This window comes from Fukomys damarensis, unplaced genomic scaffold, assembly GCF_012274545.1.
Source record: "Fukomys damarensis isolate Sample0158 unplaced genomic scaffold, DMR_v1.0_HiC HiC_scaffold_16, whole genome shotgun sequence".
Classification (NCBI taxonomy): Eukaryota; Metazoa; Chordata; class Mammalia; order Rodentia; family Bathyergidae; genus Fukomys; species Fukomys damarensis.
This window is the reverse complement of record NW_022900928.1, coordinates 6,191,234-6,216,492: the sequence shown is the minus strand read 5'-3', so window position 1 is coordinate 6,216,492 and position 25,259 is coordinate 6,191,234. Positions and strand designations below refer to the sequence as shown.

Here is a 25,259-nt window from a genome sequence, read left to right as displayed (position 1 = left end):
TTTTTTTTTTTTTTTTTTTTTTTTTTTTTTTTTTTTTTTTTTGGTACCAGGGGTCTAACTCGGGTCCTTACACTTGCAAGGCGGGCGGTTAAACCAGTGAGCTAAATCCCTGGCCCTAAGAATAAAGAATACAATTCCTTCTCATGGATTTAATGCTGTATGAGAAGATCCTGAAGGTGAATGATTGTTTCCGTTTTCATATTATCCTTTATTGAATTAATGTCTACTAGGGAAGCAGCTCCAAAAACCAGTAAAACACCTTGGAAATGACAAGTGCTGTAAGTAATAAAGAAGGGCGTATCGCGGATGAGTGGAAGAGCTCATGGTAGGTCACGTGGTCGGGGGGGGTCTTCAGAATTCGTGTTTTAACCCTGTCTTGCTGCGTGAGGAAGCCAGTCAGGCACCGATTGCAAAGGACCCTCTGGGTAGAGAGCAGCGAATGCCCTTATGAGGTACCGAGGAGAGCCCGCTTTGGTAGAGAAGGTAAGCCGATGTTCCTGCAAATGATCCAGGAGAACACAGGGTACAAGCGATGGGAGACACTGAGACAGAGGTGAGAGCACAATGCTGGTGTGCACTGCTTACCTGCAAGAAAAATTCTGAGAAATTACTTATGCAAACTAAGACGGCTACAATATGGCGACAAAGTCTTCTGAGACCATTCTGGTTTATGCTGCCCATCCCTGCTTCAGTGAGTATGCATCACTACAATGGTATCTAAGGAGGCAATAAGAAAATAATCGATCTGCAGTAGTGGGAGCTGAGATTAGAGATTCCCTCTCTAGTGAATGCAGCTTTTAGTTTTCCTGTTGCTGCGCTAAAATATTTGACATCCTCACTTTAAAAGGGAGGTTTATGTCCACTCACGGTTTCAGAAGTTTCAGTCCATGGTGGCCAGGAAGTTCAGTGGGAGGTTTGGGGATGCAAAGATGTTCCCTTCATGGATGCTGAGAAGCAGAGCACAGGGAGAGAGCTCCACAGGACCGGTCCATGCTCCGGATGTAGTCCTCTGGGTCATGCACCCTCATAGCGCCTCCAACTGAGACCACCCTCTAGTGGCCTACTCAGCCGTGAACTCTTACAGTGTGTCAGTCTTACAGTCCAACCGTCTCACCCGGTCAAGTTGACCTCAAGATTAATCAGCAGTGAACTGTCATCACAAACCAAGCATAGGTGAGCAGAAGCTGATCAGGAAGGAGAGGGGAAGAGGCTGGGCACTGGTGCAAATTAACGTCATCATGAACTAATTCCCATTAGGAAGGAGAGAAATGACACATCTAGGTTGTTGCTGGATCTACTCTGCATCCAGCTTGATGACGTTTCTCCTTCTGATAGTGATAGACTTTGATGAGAATAAATATTTGCAGATGTATAGAAGGGAGTAGGATGGACTAGACAAGTCAGAAGGATCATTCCAATACCTACAAGGCTGGGGCAGAGGACGAGAGTAGAGGTACAGGAGGAATTGCCAGAAAAATGGGAAACTAATAATAGGTTTTGCCATTGAAGCCAAGATAAATCCATATTACCAAAATAAACACAGGTCTAATGTACACTTAAACATTTAAATCTGTCAAGAAAAAAATACCAACAGCTGGCACGTAGGATTGGTAGTGTATTCAGAACATGAGGTAAAAGTTAATCTGAAGGGACATACTAAGAAGTATTTAGTGCACAGCCATAAATAAACAGCCTCAAATTCAGCAAGCCTCGGTGGATTGTGCATTTTTAACTTGCAGTGAAATATCTCATTGCTAAACTGCTGTGTGAACTGATAAAATGGAGAAAAGCAAACATATTACTTATTGAACACATATTTTGGCTCTGCTATTCTGTAATCTTGTGAGTAACACAGGCTCTGAAGTCTGAGTGACCAGCTGTGACCTTGGGGAACTTATTTCCACTCTGTTTCAGTTTCCTCGGTGTGAAGTTGGTATTGGTTCCTTCATGGCAGGATTTGGATGACTGTGCTTACCATGGCGTCTGGCAAACTCTTAAGTGTTGAGCCTATAGCTGGCTAGATCTGACCTAGACCTGGGGAAAGAGTAGCTGAGCTGAGGGAGGAAATTCTGCACCTGCACACAGACATTTGTCCAAGTTTCTTGAGCTTGCTGTTTCCAAGATTCAAAAGACTGGCCACCAAGTCCATTCCAGGCTTCCCTCATTTACCCTGTTATGATCCTGTGCCTTGCACAATGCACCCAGAAGACTCAGGCCTCACGATGACCAATGTTGACTCCGCAGGCCCCATTAACACACATTTGCATCTCAGTTTTGTTTCTTCCGTGTCTTGAGCCACTGAGCTTGCAGCCATGGACACCATATATGCTCCCTATGTAAAGGTAAAGTCTTATGGGTGATTGGAAAGATATCTCATGAGCTACCACCCTCCACCTCTCTCCAAATTTTAGGAAAGCAAAAGAAATGCAGTTGCCATCTCTGGCTCTGTCCAACTGGAACTCTCTCAGGTGTACTATTATCTCCATAAAACTTATTCTCTCTTTAGTGCCCATCTTCTCTTATACAATAAAGAGCTTCCTAAAAGTATTGTTTTTTAAAAATAAAGAGATCAAGGGACAAGTGGAAGAGGGAGTCAGAGAAGGGAAAGAGGATGAAGAAAATAATTAAGACAAATACACACATATGAACTTTCTGCAAGGAACGTGAACATGACATGCTACACACATGTACTAAGAATCAAATTGCTACTATTTTTTGACTCAGTCCCACTGTGGACCTCTTCACAAATCTTCTAGAGAGTCCCAGAACACATGTGCTCAGTGGCATCTAGGCAGACCCCAACTCTAATAACATAGGTACTCCATAAATATTCATGATCTATATTATTATTATATTCCCTAGCCTACAAATAATCACGTGAGCTCAGAAGTAACAGTTTGATTTTATACATGAAGAAAAGAGCAGTTCAAGAAAGAAAAGTTGGCTTCTGTGTGACCAGCCTGGTGCACACTAATTCTAGATCTTCCAGTTGCACAACCCTTGCCTGCAGACTCTGCTGTGCTCTCCAAGGGGTAACAACAGCATCTCTCCCATCTGCCCTGACTCACAAAGTGTACGTATTTCTCAGATGAGATAAGATTCTTATCTTGAAGAAAGAGCAAGGCATTGCTCTAAATGGCATTTCTACATCCGACCAAGTAAGCCTACTCTAAGCCTGTCTCTTCCTAGTTTATGGGGATATAAAGAAATCACAAAAATATGAAATCTGTAGATCACTTTCGAAGCTAAAGTCAGAGGGGAAAAGAAAATTGCTGTGTTCCAAAAGGCATCACTCCAGTGATTTCATTGCTATTGAGTCGGTCTCACAATCTTTCAAATTTCATCAATAACTCAAGTGATCTCCCTATCAGGGGTCAGATAACATTCATCAAAGCTGAGTGAGAATGTATAAAACTAACCCTCCGATACAACTTCTTTGTAATATTAAATGGAGTTATACAAAACTACCTTTTCCTCTTTATAAATGATATTTTTAGCATAAGAGAATAGAATTGTGATGAATTTTTGCCATGATTTCCTAATGCTGCTCTAATGGAAGATATTTTCAAGTTTTCTGAAAATATCTGGATAATTAATTAAGCAGGGGTTTAATAATCTTACTTTGCATCCATATAATCTATATCAGGAGTTTTGAAAGTGTGCATTTTAAATATAATTGTATTTAAATGAAAACAATATGTTCAATAAATCTAAATAATTATTGGTGAAAGGCTGGAGTGGAGAGAGATAACCACATATGTTAAAAAAATTCGGGCATAAATCTCCAATCCTGAAATAAACAGCTCAGAATACCAGCTCCAATAACATTTTGTTGGGAATTTAGCACAGACAGAAGCCAAAGAACAAAATCACCATGAAGCAATTAATCTTGTACAAAATGTTAATGACTCGATTACTTAAATGCTGAAACCATTTTGGAAATCCTGTCTTGATTTAAAAATCAAGGAGTTAGTCATCAAACTCCTGCTGGGTGACAGGTTCTCTCTAGGAAGTCATCAAAAAGCTACAGGAATAATATCTCATTGGGAATCACAAGGTGTCATTCAAACACACATCTCAAACTGTTTTCATGGACACCAGAAATAAACAGAGAGATTGCTATTCAAATGGTTTCAGTTTTCAGAAGCTAGTGGTGGAAAGTGAGGAGAAAAGAATACTACGGTTTTAAACACCTACTTTGGACTAAGCAATTGATTAGGCATTTAATTAGGTTTTTACATTTTTATGTCTCACACTCATGAAAGTTTTAAAGTGCTGAGAGCTTACACAGTGAAGACTTCCTCTTAGAAGTGAGATATAATTAAACATATAATTATTTTATTCAGTAGAGGTTTATGAAAATGTATAGTTTCACCCGTGAAATGTTAGGTTTTTATCCTGAAATGTAGGTTGAATGCTTCGGGTCTCAAGTAAAATACTGATGACATACTCATGAAATTATATTTGCATAAGCTGATTAGAAAAAAGTATAACAATGAAGGGATGTCTAAGTATTCCATATTTATTCTAGGATATTAATCCAACTAAACCTTTATAATATTTTTATTTTATTAGGCTCTATATAATAAACATATTTTTTACTAATTTATGGCTCACCAGATCCTGCTACTTGAGGATTCAGTGTAAAAGTGAGCTAATATTTAAAATATTCCAGACACTATGTTTCTTATGTTCAAATACACATGGCTTTGTTTTCTCTGTCTTAGGTACTTAATTACCTCTGAGGTCTCTGGCAATGAAACATTGCTAACTGCAGAGTAAATCTCTAGCATTCAAACATTTCTCTCATGTTTAGATTTAAACAGATTAAGTTTACAGGGTGATCTGAGTTGGTATTTCATTTTATGTAATTGAGAAATCAGGACAGCAATACACTTAGCACTGTTTATTGTTTTCTTTTCTGATTTGCAAAGTTTGACATCGGAAGCCCTATGTCTTCCCCATGATGAAGGTACATTCTGTGATGTGCACAGGAGCCTTTAATCCAACAACATAAGTGGTGCCTGACTTAAAAGAAAGCAATGGACCATTAATCGCAGCCTGAGTATCCTGTCGATGTTTTAACTTGTGGTGTAGAGTTTCGTGTTCTGCTTATTTAATTCCAAATTAAATCTTTTTTGGCACAAAATATATCTATGATGCAACAGAACTTCCTCTACAGAAGAAAATAATTTAAAAATACTTTAGAAGAAAGTTTAGTATAAGTATTTCCAAACTTTTATTAATTTACTAAACTTTTTTTTAAAATTTTTTTGGTATCGGGGATCGAATTGGGAACCTTGAGCTTGTGAGGCAGGTGGTGGAAACACTGAGGTAAACCCCCGGCCCAATCTTCCCAACATTTTATGGTTTCCCTCCACAACTTATCAGAAAAAATTATCTTTAAAAATTGTGTTTCATCTGTCCCTTTAGCCTTCACAGAAACAGTGATTTTCTGTTTCAATTATGATTACTACGCACACATTTAAATATCATCTTAGTTACATATTGATTTAGTTTAATCAGAAACATAAAAAGAAATACAAAGTCATACATAATTTGAGGAACAAATTTTTTAACCAATGGACACAGAAACCATCGATAATGTTGCAGTGCAATGTAGTAGTGTCCTATGAACTTCAGTGGCTCCGGTAATTTGCTCTGTGTGGTTTACAGATGGAAGGTGTTTCATTAATAAGTTGTACATATTATTGAAGTTGAAAGTCAGTTAAAAAGTCTAAATTACTTTTTATGCTGTGAAACCAGAGATGTTTGCAAAGGTCACAATTTTATAATACAGTTAGTAATTTAGTAGAAATAACTCTGAGGCTATGCATATTCTAAAAGTTTAGATCCATCACCTTTTTACAATAACCAAGAAGCTTTTTCATCAGTTTACTTACAGCGTGTAAGCATATTCTTAATTTAGTATTTTGGTGCTGATCTTTGTCATCAAGTGTATGTATTTAGGGAAAAAAATTAACATCAAAATAATTTCAGAAAAAAATTAATATCTATTAAAACATATTCTTGGGTGTCACCCTAGATGAAATTAGGCATACGAAGGAGGCATCTGGTATTAAGGCCTGTGAATGTGTTTTTATTTTTAAATGATCCTGTATGATCAGGTTGCATGTTTAAATTTTAATAATGCTCCTGAAGAATTCCATTAAGATATTCTACAATGTTCGACCTAATGCCCAATGTTATTTATATTTTTGGTTTTGACTTTATATTCATGGGTGGTTTTTCAAAAATTCTATATTTTTAGTCCAAAGGGTCTGTATAAATCCAAAGAACTAATGTGCTATACATAGATAAAACAGAGTAGAATTTAAAGATATATGCTTGCAGTACCATAAACTAAATGAAATGGTCCTCTCAATATCTGAAGCATCAGTCAAGTTCAAAAGTAGCTCATTAAAAGTCTTGCCCTGTTATTACCTAAATCAGTACTTAACAGCAGTGCAAAGGACTACCCTCAGCTGAGCAGGACCCTCAACCACAAGTGAGCACTAGGTTCTGAAATTACTTTTGAGTCTAATGTAAGGTCATTTTTGTAGAGAAGATAGCAAATTTTTCTCATATTTAATGAATTAGTTCTCTGCCTTTTCTGAACCATCACATATATCTTTCAGTAGAAGTCCTAAACTTTTAGAACCTTTTTTCTGGACAGAATTTAAATTATGATAAGAAACATTATAGCATCAGTGGCATGTTTATAAACAAAAACATATTTAGCAGATTCCCTAAACTTTACAAGACAGGACACATATTGGCCTATGAAATAAAAAATTAAACAAAAATAAATGAAGCAAAACCATAAAATGTCATTCTATAGTAAGAACTATAAGAGTTATGAAACAATAATAATTACTTAAGATGTCTCATAGAAGTATGAATTTCTCAAGGTGGGGCTACTAAAAGGAAATGAGGTTGTTGCCCTCAGAGAAAAGTGCTGAGTGGTCAGCACAAGCCCACAGACACAAGAAATGACAAGACTCAGTAAAATAATAAGCCACAAGGTAAATCTGACTAAAAATCCAGCAATGCAAAAAAGTGCTAAGAATTGTAAGCAAATTTCTCTAATATTTTCTTCTCACAAAGTGAATAATCTTATACATCCCCAAACACCACATGTTAATTTTACTTTAATGCCAGGCTTTATATTTATTTGAATAGGTGAAGAAATAAGACCCAGATAAGTATTTTTTTATTTTCTTTGGCACCGGAAATCTAACTCGGGACCTTGCGCTTTTGAGGTAGGTGGCAGAACCACTAAGCTGAATCCTCAGCCACAAGACCCAGATAATTTAAACAATGACTTTGTCTTCTTGAGTTCACACATCCATTTATGGAGTAAAATGAACAGCATTAGAGAAAACAGATGAATAAATAAATATGTACAAATAAAAACTAAACTTCCTTAAAACCATTAGAGTGGAGTAAGAACATTCACCAAAATCCAGAGTAAGGATGATTTTATTCATAAAAGTTCTGAAATTCTGATTCAATCAATTTCTATGCAGCAATAGTAAGAAATAAGGAAGTATGTTTGCGTGAAAGAAACAAATCAAGTAAGCGGCTAAATAAATATCTTAATCCCAGAGCCCTGCTCACACTGTGATTAAACAAACAAGGAGGGGAAACAAGAGAGGAGGAAGGGAGAGGAAGACTGAAATTTGGAGGGTATGGAATAGAGCTAGGTAGTTTGTTTCTCTAAACTATTTACCTTTACAGAAACAGAGTCTGAATTTATCCATGAGTCCTGAAATGTAGGTAGTGTCATGGCTAAGCTGTAAGACCTTTTCAGAGAGCATTTTTTTCTGGAATGATGTTGTCCTGGATCCAGCTTGAATTCCCAGCTGGCATCAGGCCTTACTCCATCCCAGAGCCCACAGGAAGTTTTAATCAGTGAACACTGAGGACAAATCCACGTCCACACCTAGGGCCTAGAAAATCTGATAGTAGGAAACACCAAAACTTTATATAGTAATATATCATTAAAAAATGTGTTTTATTCAAGTTAAAAAGTTATAGTAATCATGAGTGCATCATTGAAAACCTGTTTGTTTGCGGGAAAAATATGAATAGTAACCCAAATGATAAAACAGCACAGAAAGCAAAATAGTGCTTTATGTTAAGAATGGACAGCTCACATGAGTACAGGTATTCCTCATTGAATAATCTACAACACCTGTTCAGTGACTGTTTGGATTTAGGACAGAGGTGCACTGTTCAGGTTTGTAACACGCTGCTCAGATTTCTAGCCCACACTTGGACTTTCTAGATAGAAATATAAGCGATGGTGTGGCCTTATGGGACCACATTATACTGTACAATACTGTAATTTTTCTGATTGTACTGCACAGTAGTGTGATTTTATGTTCTGTTACACATTATGGTATTGCATATGTGTTAGGCAAATAAAAGCAAAGTCGTTAACTTGGAACTTCCTAACCATTTTTTAAAATCTGATTATTATAATATACACACTATGTACAATTCCTGATTTAGGGACCAATTCATTTAATGACCTAGTTGTAGGAATGGAATTCAGTCATTAAAAAGGAGTTCTTGTATTTTTCTTTTCATTTATTTTTATTGCTACATGTTTGCAGTAAATGTTTTCATTCCTTGTGAGGAATTGCTACATGTACATAACACATCCCAATTCTTTATTTCATCCCCTTTCCCTCTATTCCTTCTCTTGATCTCCTTCCCCTTTGAGAAAGGCCTGTCTCCCTATTTCCTAATATCTACTTTCATTCTGCTCTTTATTTTTATTTTCAGTTTCTCATATAAGAAACCCATGATGAATTTAAGCTTTTGTGTCTGATTTATTTCATGTAACATTAGTTCAGGTCAGGAAATTTTAAAGTCCTGGGTTTCTCACCTATACTAATTTCTAAGCTCTAATTTTGAAGACATTCTCTACAAAAACTTCTTATTCGGATCCTAGGGAGTAGCAGTGTGGTCCAAACCAGAGCAGCTACAGGCAGATCCCCCAGCCAGGGATCCTCCCCAGCCCGAGAGGCTCAGGCAAACCCTCCCAGCCAAGGCTAGACCTGGAAAGAGGTGCACAGGAACTCAAGTTTTAGTCAGAGACCGACTCTAAATCATTGGTGGTTTACACCCAGGAATTGGTGTACTGGTGAGCAGCAGATTTCTAGGAGATTAAAAACTCTATTGAAAGGCTAGGCAAGAGAATGGGCCAATCCAAAGATAGAATTTCAGATATAGAAGACAGGATTGCAATTAGCAGGGAAAGAAAATTTTGTTAAACATAGTAAGGGACCATGAGAAATCAATCCAACAGCTGTTAGGTGATGCAAAAAAGAATAATATAAGATTGACTGAAGTCAAGGAAGAGACAGGAGAGAGTACAGATGACATAAAGAAACTATTCACAGAAGTAATGGCAGAAAACTTCCCAAGTAGGGGAAAACAGTTTGACATACAGATAAGTGAGGCACATAGGACTCCAACTAGCCATGTTCAAAAGAAAATTCACACATAGGCATATAATAGTTAAGATTTCAGAAACCCAACAGAAGAATAAAATTCTACAAGCAATCAGAGAAAAGAAACAAATCCCATACCAAGGAAAGGCTATCAGAATCACAGCAGATTTCTCAACACAAAAAAGGCAAGAAGAGAGTGACATATTTTAAGCCCTAAAGAAAAACACCCTCCAATCCAGATTGATGTACCCTGAAAAATTATATTTCAAATTGATGGGGAAATAAGATACTTTCATGACAAAGAACACCAGAGGAATTTCATGAATACCAAACCAGTACTCCAAAAATTTTTAAACAATATCTTAGGAGAGGAGAATGAGAATAACAAGCCCAGGAAGCCCAGCAGAAGGACTCCATGAGGAATTACAAGAAATTAAATGCAAATGAGGAGAATCCAACAAAAAGAAATTCATGACAAGAAAAAGTCATACATATCAGCTACGACCAGTAATGTCAATGGTCTCAATTCACCAATCAAAAGAAATACATTGATATAATGAGTCAAGAAGCAAATCCAACAATATGCTGCGTACAAGAAACACATTTAATTTAAAAAGAAGATCATAGGCTGAAAATTAAAGGGTGGAAAACAATACTCGATGTGACAGGAACACAAAGAAAAGCAGGAGTAGGTATCCTCTTTTCAGACCATGGGGATTTCAGACCAACACTGAACAAGAGAGACAAAGGAGGACATTACATCCTTGTAAAGGGAAAATCCAAGAGGAAGAGGTGACAATCATAAATACATATGCATGAAATACTCATGTCCGAACTATATATAACAAATACTAATGGATATGAAAAATCAAATAAATACTAACACGATAGTAAGGGGGCCTCAATACCTCACTGTGACAAATAAATAGCTTAACTAGACAGAAAATGAACAATGAAATACTAGAAATCACTCAAAGTCTTGGAAAAATGAACCTAACAGATGGTAACTAAGTGTTCCACCCCACAAAATCAGAATACACGTTCTTCTCAGTGGCTTATGTGTCGTTCTCCAAAATAGACCACATTCTCACTCATGAAACATGTCTAAGTAAGTGGAAAGGAATTGAAGTGATAACCTGTATATTATCAGATCATAGTGCAATGAAATTGGAAATCAATAGTAAAAGAAAGCAAGAATTTCACACACATATGGAAATTGAACAATACACTCCTGGGTCACAGAGGATAATAAAGAAGAAATCAGACAGTTCCTACAATTATATGACAATGATAATACCACATAAAGGAATCTATGGGACATAATGAAATCAGTCTTACAAGATAAATTCATATAGCACTGTGTACACATATTAGGAAAACAGATTAAACAACCTGATGCTGAACCTCAACCTTCTAGAAAAAGAAGAGGAGGACAAACCCAAAGCTCATACAAGGGAGGAAATTATAAAGATCAGAGCAGAAATTAATGCAATGGAGTCTAAAAGAATAATACCAAAAATCAACTAAGCCAAAAGTTAGTTCTTTGAAAGAATAAACAAAATCGACAAAACTTTAGCCAGCCTTATTTTTTTAAAAAAAGGAAAGAAAAGGACAAATCCATGCAATCAGGAATGAAAAGGGTGAAATTACAATGCACCCAGCAGAAATCCAGAAGATCATCAATACCTACTTCAAGAACCTATATGTCAATAAGATAGAAAATATAGAAGAAACGGACAGATTCCTAGATTCATATGAATTACCAAAGTTGAATGAAGATGACCTAAAAATTCTGAACAACCCAATATCAATCAATGAAAATGAAAATGTAATGAAAAGCTTACCACCTGATAAAAGCCCAAGCCCTGATGGCTTCACTGCTGAATTCTATAAGACATTTAGAGAGGAATTACTGCCACTACTGTTTAAACTCTTCAATGAAATTGAAAGGGAAGCAATACTCCCAAATTCATTCCTGCAAACATCACCTTGATCCCCAAAGCAGAGAAAGACCCAAAAATGGGAACTACAGAACAATCTCACTAATGAACATAGATACAAAAATCCTTCATAAGATACTGGCAAATAGAATGCAGAAGATCATCAAGATCATACACCTTGACCAAGTGGGATTCATCCCAGGGATGCCATGATGGTGCAACATACACAAATCAACACATGTATTACACTATATTAATAGAACCAAGAACAAAAACCATATGATCATCTCAATAGATGTAGAAAAAGCATTCAACAAAATCCAACACACATTTATGATAAAAACCCTACAGAAAATTGGAGTAGACTGTGTCTACCTCAGTCTGATAAAAGCCATCTGTGAAACACCAACAGCCAATATCATAGTAAATGCTCAAAAACTGAAATCCTTCATGCTAAAATCAGAAACAAGACAAGGATGTCCACCATCACCACTACTATTCGGTATAATTCTGGAAACATTAGTCACAGCAGTTAGACAAGAGAAAGAAATAAAAAAATAAAAATAGGAAATGAAGAGGTCAAATTGTCATTATTTGCAGATGGCATGATACTCTACATATAAGACTCCAAGAACTCCACCAAAAGTCTTCTAGATTTAATAACCAAATTAAACAAAGAAGCTGGTCAACACACAAAATTCAGTAGCTTTCCTATACACAAACAACAGACTCACTGAGAGAGAAGTGGGGCAATCAAGTCCTTTCACAACAGCATCCAAAAAGTTGAAATACCTAGGAATCAACCTAACAAAAGTAATCAAAGACCTCTACTCTAAAACTATAGCACTCTAAAAAAGAGCCTGAAGAGGATATCAAAAAATGGAAAGATATCCCTTGCTCCTGGGCAGGAAGAATCAACATAGTGAAAATAGCCATACTTTCAAAACTGCTATATAGATTCAATACAATCTTAATTAAAAACCCGGCAACAGGACCAGGGATTTAGCTCTGTGGTTCCAGTGCCAGCCTCACAAGCAAAAGGCCCCAATTTTGATTCCTGGTACCCCCCCCAAAAAAAAAGAAAGAAAGAAAGAAAGAAAAAAAGAAAGAAATCCCAGCAGCATACTTCACATTCCTTGAGAAAACAGTCCAAAAATTCATTTGGAACAAGAAAAGACCAAGAATAGGAAAAACAATTCTTTTTTTTTTCTCTTTTGGTACCAGGGATCAAACTCAGGACCTTATGCTTGAGAGATAGGTGTGCTAAATCCCTGGCCCAAGAAAAGCAATTCTTGACAATAAAGACAAGGTAGTAGGTATCACAATCCCCAACTTGAAACTATACTACAAAACTTCTGTGATAAAAACAGGGTGCTACAGGCAAAGAAACAGACCCGAGGACCAGTGGAACAGAGTGGAAGATGCAGAAACAACTCGAGACATACTCAGCCACCTCATCTTCAATAAAGAAGCCAAACACCCTCACTGGAGGGAAGATATCCTCTTTAATAAATGGTGCTGGGAAATTGGGTTTCAACCTGCCAAAGATTAAAACTAGACCTATATCTCTCATCATGCAGTAAACTAAAATCTGAATGGATTTAAGATTTAGATATGAAAATAGAAACACTAAATTGTCTGGAAGAGAGATTGGGTAGAACTCCCGAAGACATTGCTGTAGGAAAATATTTTATGAACAAAACTTCAGGTGCCAGTCAACTAACACAAACAATAAACAAGTGCATATCTTCTTATTAAAAAGCTTCTGAAAAGCAAGAGAAATGACTGGCAGTGTGAAGAGACAACACACAATGTGGGAAAAAGTTTTCACCAGCTGTTCCTCAGACAAAGGTCTACTGTTTAGAATATATAAAGAACTTCAAAAAAGCAGACCTCCCAAATTTAAGGTCCAATCCAAATATGAGCATCTGAAATGAACAGACATTTCTCAAAGTAGAAATAGCATGTAAAGACATGAAAAAATGTTCAACATCACTGGTCATTCAAGAAATGCAGATAAAAACAACACTGAGATTCCACCTCACCCAAGAAAGAGTGGTTGATTTCATGAAATTAACCTATAACAAGTGCTGGGGAGGCTTCAGGGAAAGAGGAACCTTGCTCCACTGCTGGTGGGAATATAGGCAGGTGCAACCCCTATGGAAAGTAGTATGGAGATAACTCAAAGAGCTAGAATTAGAAGTCCCATTTGATCCAGCTATTCCCCTGCTGGGCACCTTCCCTAAAGAATTGAAAGACTCATACCACAGTAATATATGTGCACCCATGTTCATAACAGCATAATTTGTAATATCTAAAACTTAGAAGCAACCCAATTGCCCATCATCCGGAGACTACATAATGAAAATGTGGGTTTCTTAATAAAATGGAATACTACTCAGCCATGAAAATGACAGAGTAATTAATAGCTAAATAGATGCATATTGAGGCGATACTCTTAAGTGATAGAAATAGGACAGACTGTAAATACCAAATAATTTATCTAATGTGAGAAACTGAAAGTGTAAATAGGGACTAACAGGTGTAATAGGGGAAGAAAAGGTATGAAGAGGAAGAGGAAATGGGAGGGTTAGTGGCAAGGAAAGAAGGGAATAGAAACAATATGAGAAAATGAAAAATAATGGAATCAAAGACTTTGTAGATTGGGAGGGAGGGAGGGGTTGAAGGGAAGGCAGGGGAATAGGGAAAAATCAAGATCGATTATGTAAAGATACAAATTTCCAACATGAATGTACCAATGAAATTAATAAAAGTTAAAAAAACAAAAAAGTTCATATTCCATTGTAGACCTCATTTCACTAATTTCAGTCTCAACAAATGATCTCACTAACCAATCCAGTACTTGTCCATGACTAAAATACAAAATTCTTGATGTGTGCTTTCTCATTAAAGGGAAGTAGGTCTTTAAAGATTTTGAAAAGGGATTAATTAATCATTGTACTCTCTTTCATGTGAGGCTAAGATAGCTTAAGGGAGGACAGTGGCAGAAGGTGCTGGTCAAAGGGAGCATAATTATAGTTAGATCAGAGGAATGCATTTCAAGTACCTATCATGGTGCAAGACAACTATAACAGAGTGGATGTCATGCGCAGTCACCCGAACAATGATAACTGTGAATCAGTGTGACTCCAGTTGTCCAGATTTAACCATTTCACAATGTAAATAATATACTTCAGTACGTCCGGTGCATGATAAAAATATATAATTTATTTTGTGAACTTCAAAAATCAAAAAAGGCAGCTACAGAGAAAGTCATGTAGACTAAAACTACCTTTAAAATATGGAAATATATGTATGCATCATTCTGCAGTAACTTGGAAATAAGGTGTCATATTCACTTTGTTAAAATTATTGTGTACTTGGAGAAGAACATTTAATTTTGGATGCTACCATTTAAATAAAACATTCATCTTGTGCTTGCTGTGATGGGACAGATAAAGAATGTATTTATCAGACATATAAATATTATCATCTGACCTATAAAACTACAGCTATTTAATAGAGAAGTAAAAAAAAATGGTATATCAGAAATATTCCTTAAGGCCCTGGAATTTAGCTCAGTGGTTCTGCTGCCTGCCTCACAAACACAAGAACCCAAGTTCGATTCCCAGTACCAAAACAAACAAACAAACAAACTAGACATATTCCTTCAGATCAAAATTGACTTTCACTAATATTCTTTTTCTTCTTTTTGTTTTGGTACTGGGGATTGAACTCGGTCCCTTGTGCTTGCAAGGCAGGCCACCGAACCGCTGAGCTAAATCCCTGACCCTATGATATTATTAATTGCATTTAATTTCTTGTTTGTAGCATATGAGCCACTGAGCAAAAAGACTTAGAAAATTTAGCATCTGGCAAAAGAAAAATAGACAAATGTAACTAATGTTTTATTTACTTTTGTTTGTCTGTTTTGCTTTTGGTACTAGGGATCTAACTCGTGTCCTTGCACTTGTGAGGCAGGGCGCAGAACCACTGACCTAAAGCCGTGGCCTTGAGTAGCATTTTAAATGACCTACTTGACAGTCACTGAGGTCCCTTGAGGAATAATTAATTTAAAAAATCATTTTTGCGAAGTATTCCATTAGAATATTTTTTGTTACAGTGGGTACTTATGTATTTTCTATGAGGGAAGTTGCTGACGTCTCCGAGAAGTACCATGTCCAGATTGGTATCGTAGACTGATGATGACTTTGCTGATAAGAAAGCTCCCGTCTCTAAGAATGAGTGATCGAGGTAGACGTGGTGACTCGCAACTGGATAGGATCTTACTGCGTCGTCTTTACAACATCATAGTTTTCAGACAAGGAAACAAAGTAACAGAAAACTAAACGTGCTTCCGGCCTTGCAACCCGAACCTGTCCTAGGGTGTAGGCAAAACTTCTTCCGATTACCACGAGGGGGCGCTGCATGAGTTGCAGGGAGCCTTCTCCTTCTCTTCAGCCGTTGCCTCGCTTAATCAGCAAGGCCTGGGAGGGAAGCCCCTTTCTTCCTTATTTTTTATGCATAAGAAAAAAAAAAGTGTTTGTATTCTAAAGAAATAAAAGACTGACCACATTTTTCTTGAGTAATGGAAATAACCCTTCAATGACTTACCAAATTCAGGCTAAAATTACTAGGAAGAAGTTCTCCCTCAACGTCTTTTTTCTCAAGTAACATTCATGCTTATAATCTCTGATTAAAGCTGGAAAAAGTAATGCCACACACACACTATTTTTAGCTGTGCTTTTTTAAAAGAATGGGTTCTATAAAAATGCATTCTGCAAACGAATTAGTGGATTTCTTACAAAGCACCCTACATATAATTTTTAAAATATTCTGATGAATCCTTCCTTGCCTGTTCACAGGTTGACATCCGAGTGACGTTTATAGCATCTTCTATTCGTCACCTTTCCCTCTGGCAATTTCAGACTTTTCTGTGTCAACTAAGCCACTTCATTGTGTACTTAAAGAAATACGGTGATGGGAAAAAGAAGTTTTGTTCCCACATCTCATTTCTGCTATTTATAATGTTTTTAGCTAGTATGATTTCTTAATTTTCTGTATAGCTCAGCTCAGGTTTCCTTACACAATATAAAGATGTTAACATTATATTCTATACAAATAAGTGGTATAATTGACACACTATAAATAACTTCGAAACAATATAAAATCCCCCTGACACCTAAAAGCTGCAGAATAAAATCCAATCAAATGGTATGGATCCCATGATGTGTAAGAAACCAGTCCCTCATTCACACAGGCCCACAGGATTGTCCTTGTTACAAACTAACCTGGCATTCTTAGGCCAACAGAAAAGTTACCTTCCACTTCACCAGTTATTCCTTTAATATCAAACACTGCTCTTTGAAACGGGAGTATTGACTGACATGTCTGGCCTCGTTCGAATTTGAAGAGATTAAGAATGTTGCTTAGGGGTTCTGATCCTTGTGTGGTGACCATTATTTTCTATTGTGACAAGTGATAAAAGGTAGCATTCAGGGATTTGTGAGAACTTGTATCAGGTTCCAGAGGCACAAAGTGACCTCCAGTCTGCACTTCCGAGGAGTTCACAAAAGGGAATGATTCTTTTTTGAAGCCGGAAGGGATGTTTTTAAAAGTAGAAAAGAATATTAAAGTAAGAGAAAGATGATAAGAACTTAATCAGGCCTGTATTTCAATGCCTCATTCTCTGATCAAGGTCTGCTATGAAGTGGGATAACTGAGATTATTACTGTCTAATAACTAAAACAAAGGTAATTGAGAGAGGATTATAAATGGACATTGTCCCCTAGAAATTGAAACTTTTGACCACAACCATATTTGAAATTTATTAGAAGGCAAATGGCTACATGTCATCATCCACTTTCAACCAAAGATGGACTATCTTAAACTTTGTGAAACAAAATGCAGTTTTAAAACTAAGGTATGAATACTAAAATATTTTGTGGGCTAAAAATGACCTGCATAAAACAATGGTAATGATAACAATAATGCAACTTCAGCTTTCTCTAATTTATGAATGCTTCTGTGTGCGCACATGTGTGTGTTTGGATGTGATTTCACTGCCTCTCAAGCGTGCATGTGAAAAGAGGCTTGGTTCCAGGGGAAAAGTATTGGGCAATGATGGCACTTCTAAGAGGTAGGGTCCCCATGAAGTCCTTAGGCCACTGCAGGTTCAAGAGAGTTGTAAACGGAGGAGGTGGTGCCTCGCCTCTCCCTCCTTCCCCTCCTCTCCTCCGCTGTGATCTTCTCACTCCCCGCTCTCCCCCGTCTCGCTCCTTCCGACCCTTGCCTTTGTTCAAACTGTGACCCTTCCTCTGTGTGTTCCCATGATGGGAATCCATCCACCACCCTCATCAAAACCGTGAGACCCACCCAGCCTCTAACTTTGCCCCTTCAAAACTGGGAGCTAAGTCACCCTGCTTCTCGAAAACTTAGCTTGTCTGGTGCATTTCAGATTTGAGTGCAAAAGCAAATGAAAATTATGTAGATTAAAGAGGAAATATTAAATATGCCATGACTAATGGTCTTATGCTTCTGATATGGAATAATGACTAGATTAACTTTCTGCTGTGAACAGCTTAGAAAGGGGACAAAGTCTGCTACACAAAAAAACTCTTGACACAGCTGAAGGCCTTATTTCTTAAGGCAGTTTCCTCTTCAGAGGAGTAAGGCCAGAAACTCACAAATACTAGTGGTTTCTCTGAGATGAAGAGAAGGTCAGAATTCAGGAAAGGTGAAGTATTGGGAACTTGATGAGCACATTCGGGAATGGTCCCATTGAGTCACTGGTGAGCATGGAGTGTAAAGGGGTAGAGTTCAAAGGCAGTCAAAAGAATTCCAAGAGCTCTCAGGTGGTGCAGAGATGGTTTACTCTAATAAGCAAGAAGGGCAAGAAGACACAGCACTTGGGGATTTCCCTGGACTAAATCATCTCTGATTGTTTGTGGTAAAGCATAAAAACAAATGGAAACGTGAAGCTAATTCCACATAAAAGTGTTAGGACACAGCATAAAATCTTTAAGGACAATAACAAATTCCAGTGAGCATATGGTTCAGCATCTAACACAAACATTTTACCCTATCCAAAACATAAGGAATATGATCCTTAATCAGAATCAGAAAAAGTTAATATGATAAATAAAGGTAAATGACACAGAGTTAAGAGCCAGAAATATTAACATGGCTTCCATAAATATATTGGAGGGGTTAAAAGACAGCCCAGATATATTGAAATGGGCTGAGTAAGACACTGGAAATATATACATGCACACACACACACACACATACACACACATCCAGAGATGGAAAGTAAAGTATCTGAAATAAAAGTGTAAACTGAAATGAGCACAATATTAAACATTACATAAATAAATATCAGTGAGCTTCATTGACTGTCCATAGAATTTATGAGACTGAAATGTGCATAACATGACTGGATGTAGAATTCATGCATAAACACCCTTCGGTGTACCTGCAGCTCACAATGACTCTCACCAAAACACGTAAACGATTTCAAAGGAAACTTTACAAATGAAATTCTGCAACTCCTCAAAGTATGTCAAAAACATAAAGCCAAGCCTGATCGCCTTGAAACTCCTATCTTGTCAAATTTGAAATCTTTCCCTACTCATGTGTGCACAGACTTTCAATTTCAAATTTGATCTCCTCTTGGGTGCGGCTACATTTTCTAAACTCTTGAGTCTGATTAAGTTGTACACACAACTGCTGGGATAAAACATAAACATGTGCACAAACAAACAAAGGAAAAACAAAGAGGCTGGTAGTACAAGTTTGCATCTGATTATAGCTTTGAAGGTGTAACGCTCAGATGGGCTAGACCTAGGGAAACATACAAGTGTATAACAGTTTGGGTATCACAGAACTTGGGTGAGGTACAAAGTCCTAGCATCTAAAATTATTCACTTCTATCAAAAAAAATTAAAATACTTTCAAAGCATCTTGTGAGAAAGCTATGAACCCAGCCAATGAAACTATTTACCCGTTGCAGTAAGGAATACCGGGGCTTGAGGGGGCCCCATCTACTCCACCCTTCCATGGAACAGAGGATACTTAATAAAATAATTCAGGAATCTGAAAAACATACGAATATGGACTTTAATGGGAAATAGAAGCAACAAGTTTCCAGTGATTTCATTTGGGAGAACTCTGCTTCTACTCTATGCTATTCTGAGAAACAAGATCCTAAAAGCAACAGAAAATGACTGAAAGGAAGGAATACTGACCGCTCTTCTCAGATTTGCTTACCACCTTCCTCCTCATCCTGTTCAGAACCAATAAATAAAATACCTCATACTTGGTAAAATTTCTTTCCTATCTTTGAAAACACACAAAGAAATAAAAACTCTGTTTCAATTTCACAGTTCAAGGCCTTGCCAGTGAACCAAAAACCTCAAGTCAGAGGCAAGGAAAAAAGGAAAGGGAAAGAGATCTCATTAGGCTTATTTTTTAAATGTCAGCCCGTTAAAATGATCAGCACATACTGATGTTAATACAATTTATTTTATTATGTACATAGTGGTTTCAATTTAGGCCTGAGGACTAATGGAATACAGGATGCTTTTGGCTCCAAATCTTCACTACTAATTAATTTTTATCTGTTTGTTTGCATTTGTAGAAGAGTCAAATTAGTAAATATAAGATGATTTTTCATTGTGGCCTTAAATTCTGTCAACAGCATGATGAGTGATAGTGTATCTTTATATTTATCTGTGGGTCATCTGAGTATTGTTTTGAAGAAGTTTCCCTGTAGGGTCTTTGCTCCTTTCTAAATCAGGTTGTCATGGTTATAAAGAAGTTGCCATCTTCTTAAAGAAGTCCTTTTATGTTTCAGATAATGAATCTTTAAAAGGATTTTCAAATGTTGTTTCTCACTCATAGGTTGCCTCTTCATTCCCGTTCCCTTCTAGTGTTTTTTAGTTTGATGTAGTAACATTTGTTCATATTCCTTTTGTTTTCTGTGCTTTTGGTTTCACGTCCAAGAAATCATGCCCAAGGCCATTGTCAAATTTTTTCCTTTCTATTGTTTTCAGGGACTTTTGGGATTTCAGACCTTACACTGCAGTCTTTAATCTAATTTGGCTTGATTTTTGAGCATCAAATGAATATTTTATTTTCTTCTGCATGTGGCCATCCAGTTTTTCCAACAGTATCTACTGAAGAGAATAGTGGTTTCCCATATTCTACCAATGGCATTTTGGCTATGGATTAGTGACTCGTGTATGGATGGATGTAATTCTGAGCCCTATGTTCCATTTGATGTGTCTAGAAGACTATTTTTATGCTAGTGCCATATTGTTTGATTAATGTGGCTTCATAGTACAGATTTCATAACAAGCTGACATGAATACACAGACTATCATGACAATTATTGCACCAAAAATTATACAGCTTAGAAGGAATCTAGAAACACTCACTGCATCAAGGCTCAGTCAAAAGAAACAGAAAACTCAAACAGGTAAGCAGCAAAGGAAGCGACTGAAGTAGAAATCAAACTTAACCCCAACATGAAAGATTCAGAGTCAGGTGATTTGAATAGTGAACTGTATAAATTCTTTTAAAACATTAATATTAAACTCTTCCAAAAAAATAAAAAAATATGACATTTCCAACCTCATTTTATTAAGGCAGCTATATCCTTAATCCAAAGCCAGAGAAGAGCATAATAAGACAAGGAAGCTATAGACCAACATCTTTGATACAGATGAATGCAGAATATTCTCAACTAAATACAAGCAAGCCAAGGTCAATAGTATATTAAAAGAATCATACTTTATGGCACAGTTGGATTGAGCCCCAGAATACAAGAATGGTTCACAGCAACAAATTTTATGGCAGCCCAGGTCATGACAGAAAAATCTTGTAAGAAGCCTCTATGGCCTTCAAGAGATGAATGGCTAAAGGAAATTTGATTGCACAGAAGGGATTACCACTCTGCCATAAAGAAGGGGAAATATGAGTCATTTATAAAAAAAAATGACTGCACCTTGAGACCATAATGTTAACTGGGATAAATAGCATTCATGTTTAAACATCACATGACTTCTCTTATATGAGAAACCCAAAGTATAAGTGATTTCAAGATCAAAACGAAGATGCATGACAGGAAATAGAGACATTGATCTTTGGCTAATGGAAAGCAGATTTAGAGATGGATGGAGGGGGAAAGAAGGAGGGAAGAGAAGGGGAAACAAAAGCAATTAAGACATATCACATAAATATATCCATTTGCCACAATGAATGTGATCATTTCTACAAATAGTAATATAAGCAAAGAAATAATTCACACAACCAATCATTACAAGGCATGAGATTAACAAATAACAAAACAAAAGATAAAATCTTACCTGATCACCTCCCTAGATTCATAGAAAGTCTTTGACAAAGTTCAATACTCTTTCCGGGTAAAGAACCAGACAAACAGAAATGGAGAAGTACACAGTCAATGAAGCAAACCTAAGTGGTTTTCCTCTAACATACGAAATAAGGTAAGGATACTCATTCTCGGAATTTTGTTCAACACGCTACTGGAAGACAAGCCAGGGCAAGATGGAAAGAAAAAAGAAAACGTATTTTAGGGGTTGGAATATAGAAAGCAAATCAAATAACTTGTGTAGATCTTTAACTTTAGGCTGTATGAGAATTGCAAGAGGATCTTTAGAATGATTGAGCCCAGCTTCTCCATGTACTTGTGCCAGAGTCCCCTAATTAGAGGATGCTTGTATGATTTTGTGATTTTTTTTTTTTTTGAGACAGGGTCTCACTATATAGTTGAGACTGACCTGGAACTCACTATGTTGCCCAGGCTGGTCTTAAACTAACAGCGATCCTCCTGCCTCAGCCTCCTGAGTGCTGGGATTACAGGTGTGTGCCACCAAGCCTGGCTTATAATTTCATGATTTTAAAAGCACTAATTTTTTTTAAAGTAAAGTCCCACACACTCATTTTTACTGGGCCTGTAGAACCCATGCTCTGTTAGCATAAATTATTTTCATCAAATCAACATCATTATACCAGTATATTGTGGAGTATAAAGCATTTGTAAGGAATCTCCATACCAGACTTAACTTTCTCTTCCATGCAGAAAAGGCACTGACCCTGACTCTGGTGTCTGAGTACACCTGTGGTCCTGTCTAGGTCTTTTCGTGTTTGCAGCATGCTGTTTGATTCTTTGATGTTTGCACTCCAGATTTTGGTCTTGTTTGGGTTTCTCACGGGTGAATATAATGCAGGATTTCTAACCTGGTTCAAAGTAAACACTTTATGTTCTAAATCATTGTTTTTTGATGTTTTGAAAGCTTATTTTTCCCTTTGAAATGCAGGACCCTATCTTTTTTTCTGCCTCAACAAAACATCTGTTTCTGTGCCCTCACTGTTTTCTAAAATATTATGGTTTTTGCTTGCAAAATGATAGACACATAGGCTTTCAACTCCTTTCGAGTGTGAGGAGAGTACAATCTAAACATGAATGCCATTGAATAGAAAAATACGAGATACATGGCAATTATTTTAAAATCCATGAAAACCCTTTGTACAGAAAACATTGCTGAGAATTGTGTGTTTTTTATCCTCTGTGTGTGGTGTGTGTTCAGTTAACTAATGTTTAAAGTGAAATATAAAAGTTCCCCAGGTCTCTAATATTGTCTGTATCACAGCGTTGATCATACAACAAATATTGAATAATGTTTTGGGTTTGTTTTTATTCCATTGCTAGATTACATAAATTTTCTTGGAATGTCTTTTGAGGATTGTATTTAAATTTCTAACCAGGTAATAATGACCTACAATAGATTTAAAAAAATAAACTTGACAAGATGAATTACACCCAAATCTGCTTGTTTTAGCTTTACTCTTTCATATTATAGATAGCAAGGGAAACACTGGCATAACAAGGGATTCTGTGTGTTATTATGTCTGACAGTTCAGTTCAAATCCTAGGATACCCAATGCCACAGCCATTTCACTGAATTGACGTAATTTTAATGCCCATCTTGCCTGATTGTGTTCAAAGAAATCAATAACTAAATGCTGTTTCTGACAAGTGTCTCTAATGCCTCCCTGTTGTACTGCAGACTGTCACCGTCCGGGTGTCTGTGAAATGAGGGTCCTGCATTGGCCCCCTACACTCTTAAATTTCAGAGCTTGAGCATAAGAATTTAGCCTAGATTTTAACAAGTAATGATTCACACAGAGGAACACTCTACTTTTTGTGGATTTTGCCACACAGTAGTCTGCACAAAAGGAAAAGATGACTGCCATATACATAGTATTAATTCTTCTTGATTTACTTTCCTATCTCAACCTTCCTCAGTACCTCAACAGCGTTCCAGAAATATTAAATGTTTGGGTATCCTGTCTGCCTTTGATGAATGGCAGTCCCCTTGGGAGAGTCAAGGGTGAGATAAAATCACTTTTCCTCTTTTCTGGTCTGCAGCGTTGGAAGGTTTGTCAAGGCCAAAATGTTTACCTGGTGATTTCTGCTTGTAGCTTGATTCCTCTTAGGATCCAGGAATGGCTCTTGCCTCTCATTTCATGAAAACCAAAGGTCGTAATTGCTTCACTGTGCTGCTACCCCCAGGCTACTCCAGGAGACTCAGTGGCTCCTTGTACTGTGCTTTCGTTCCTTTCCAATCATCCTTTCAAGCGTGCATTTATTTTTCCCTTGGAAGCCTGAGGCGTTGATATCAGGAGTCCCCTAAAACACAGATTCTTCAAAACAGAAACACAGAATTGGACTGATCTTACATTTCAAAGTGTATGGCTTATCCTTCAGAGGATAAAGGGACTGTGGTAGAATTGGGTGTGGGAAGATACCTGTGATGCAAAGATAGCGTGAAAATCATGCAAAAAGGGACAAGCCGTGGGGTTGCCACAACTTCAGTGGTTTATTCACTCTGCTGAGGAAAAAGGAGTTGTGTATCCTTCCGCTGTTTGGGAAAAGGTAGAGGTTACACAGGAAACGGACAAATCAGAAGCTTTTAATGAGAGATTTAGCCCTAATCCTGGGTCAGTCTCTGGGTCTGAATAGGAGAGTCTTAGAGCTGCAGAATGAATTAAGTGTTCAACACCACCAGTAGACTCAACAATGTAGAAAGCAAATCAAGATTGAGATATAGAAGCAGAAACATGTGAGCCAACACACACAAAGGAAAAATATCTAAATATATAAATCCCATTGTACTTTCATCCTAAAGAGGACAGACACAATGTAACCCACAAGTATTAGTCAGCTTTCTCAGCACTGGCACAGAACCTCCAAGAGTCATAATCGAAACAAGGAGAGACATAGTTAGGTTCATGGTTTCAGGGGGTTCAACCCAGGGCCGGCTGGCACCAAGGCAGAAACATCACGGTGTGAGGGTGTGGTGCAGCAAACTGCTTAGTTCATGGACAGCAGGGGAGGGACCAGAAAGCACCCAAAGTCGCACCACGGTGACCATGCCCATGAGCCCACCAGTGTGCTTACTAATCCGCCAGGCTTTTCTTACTCCACTCAAGTTGACATGTCAGAATTAATGAGCACAGTCCACCTCTTGGTACCATCACATCCAAACACAGTTCCTTAAAGCATACTTAGGGTCCTGAGAAAAATAATAACAAGTTCATAACATTGCCTAACATAAGACAACCACCACATTCCACCAAAACCATAATAATCTTGTCTACACAACCCATATGGCCCCTGAGCCGATGTTGAGAGCTAACTGATACCAAAGTAGGCAGATAAGGCCCCAGTCAACAGGAGTCAGCTGTACAACAAAAAAGCTAAGATAGCCCATCTGTTCAACTCAGAAAGTTTGTAATTATATGTATGAAATGGCATGTTTTTACCTTT

The 25,259-nt window shown here is 37.3% G+C and overlaps 1 long non-coding RNA gene across 2 annotated transcripts; it reads right to left on the bottom strand.

Annotated features, from left to right (window-relative positions):
• Positions 1–58: 58 nt before the first annotated feature.
• LOC104847801 lies at positions 59–24,653 on the bottom strand. 2 transcript variants are annotated; one of them, XR_776231.1, is made up of 4 exons: positions 23,892–24,653; positions 2,170–2,332; positions 868–947; positions 59–585 (listed from the first exon to the last, which is right to left on the bottom strand). It is a non-coding gene; the product is annotated as an uncharacterized LOC104847801 (long non-coding RNA). The 2 variants fall into 2 exon arrangements; XR_776232.1 differs by lacking the exon at positions 2,170–2,332.
• Between the last annotated feature and the right edge of the window lie 606 nt (positions 24,654–25,259).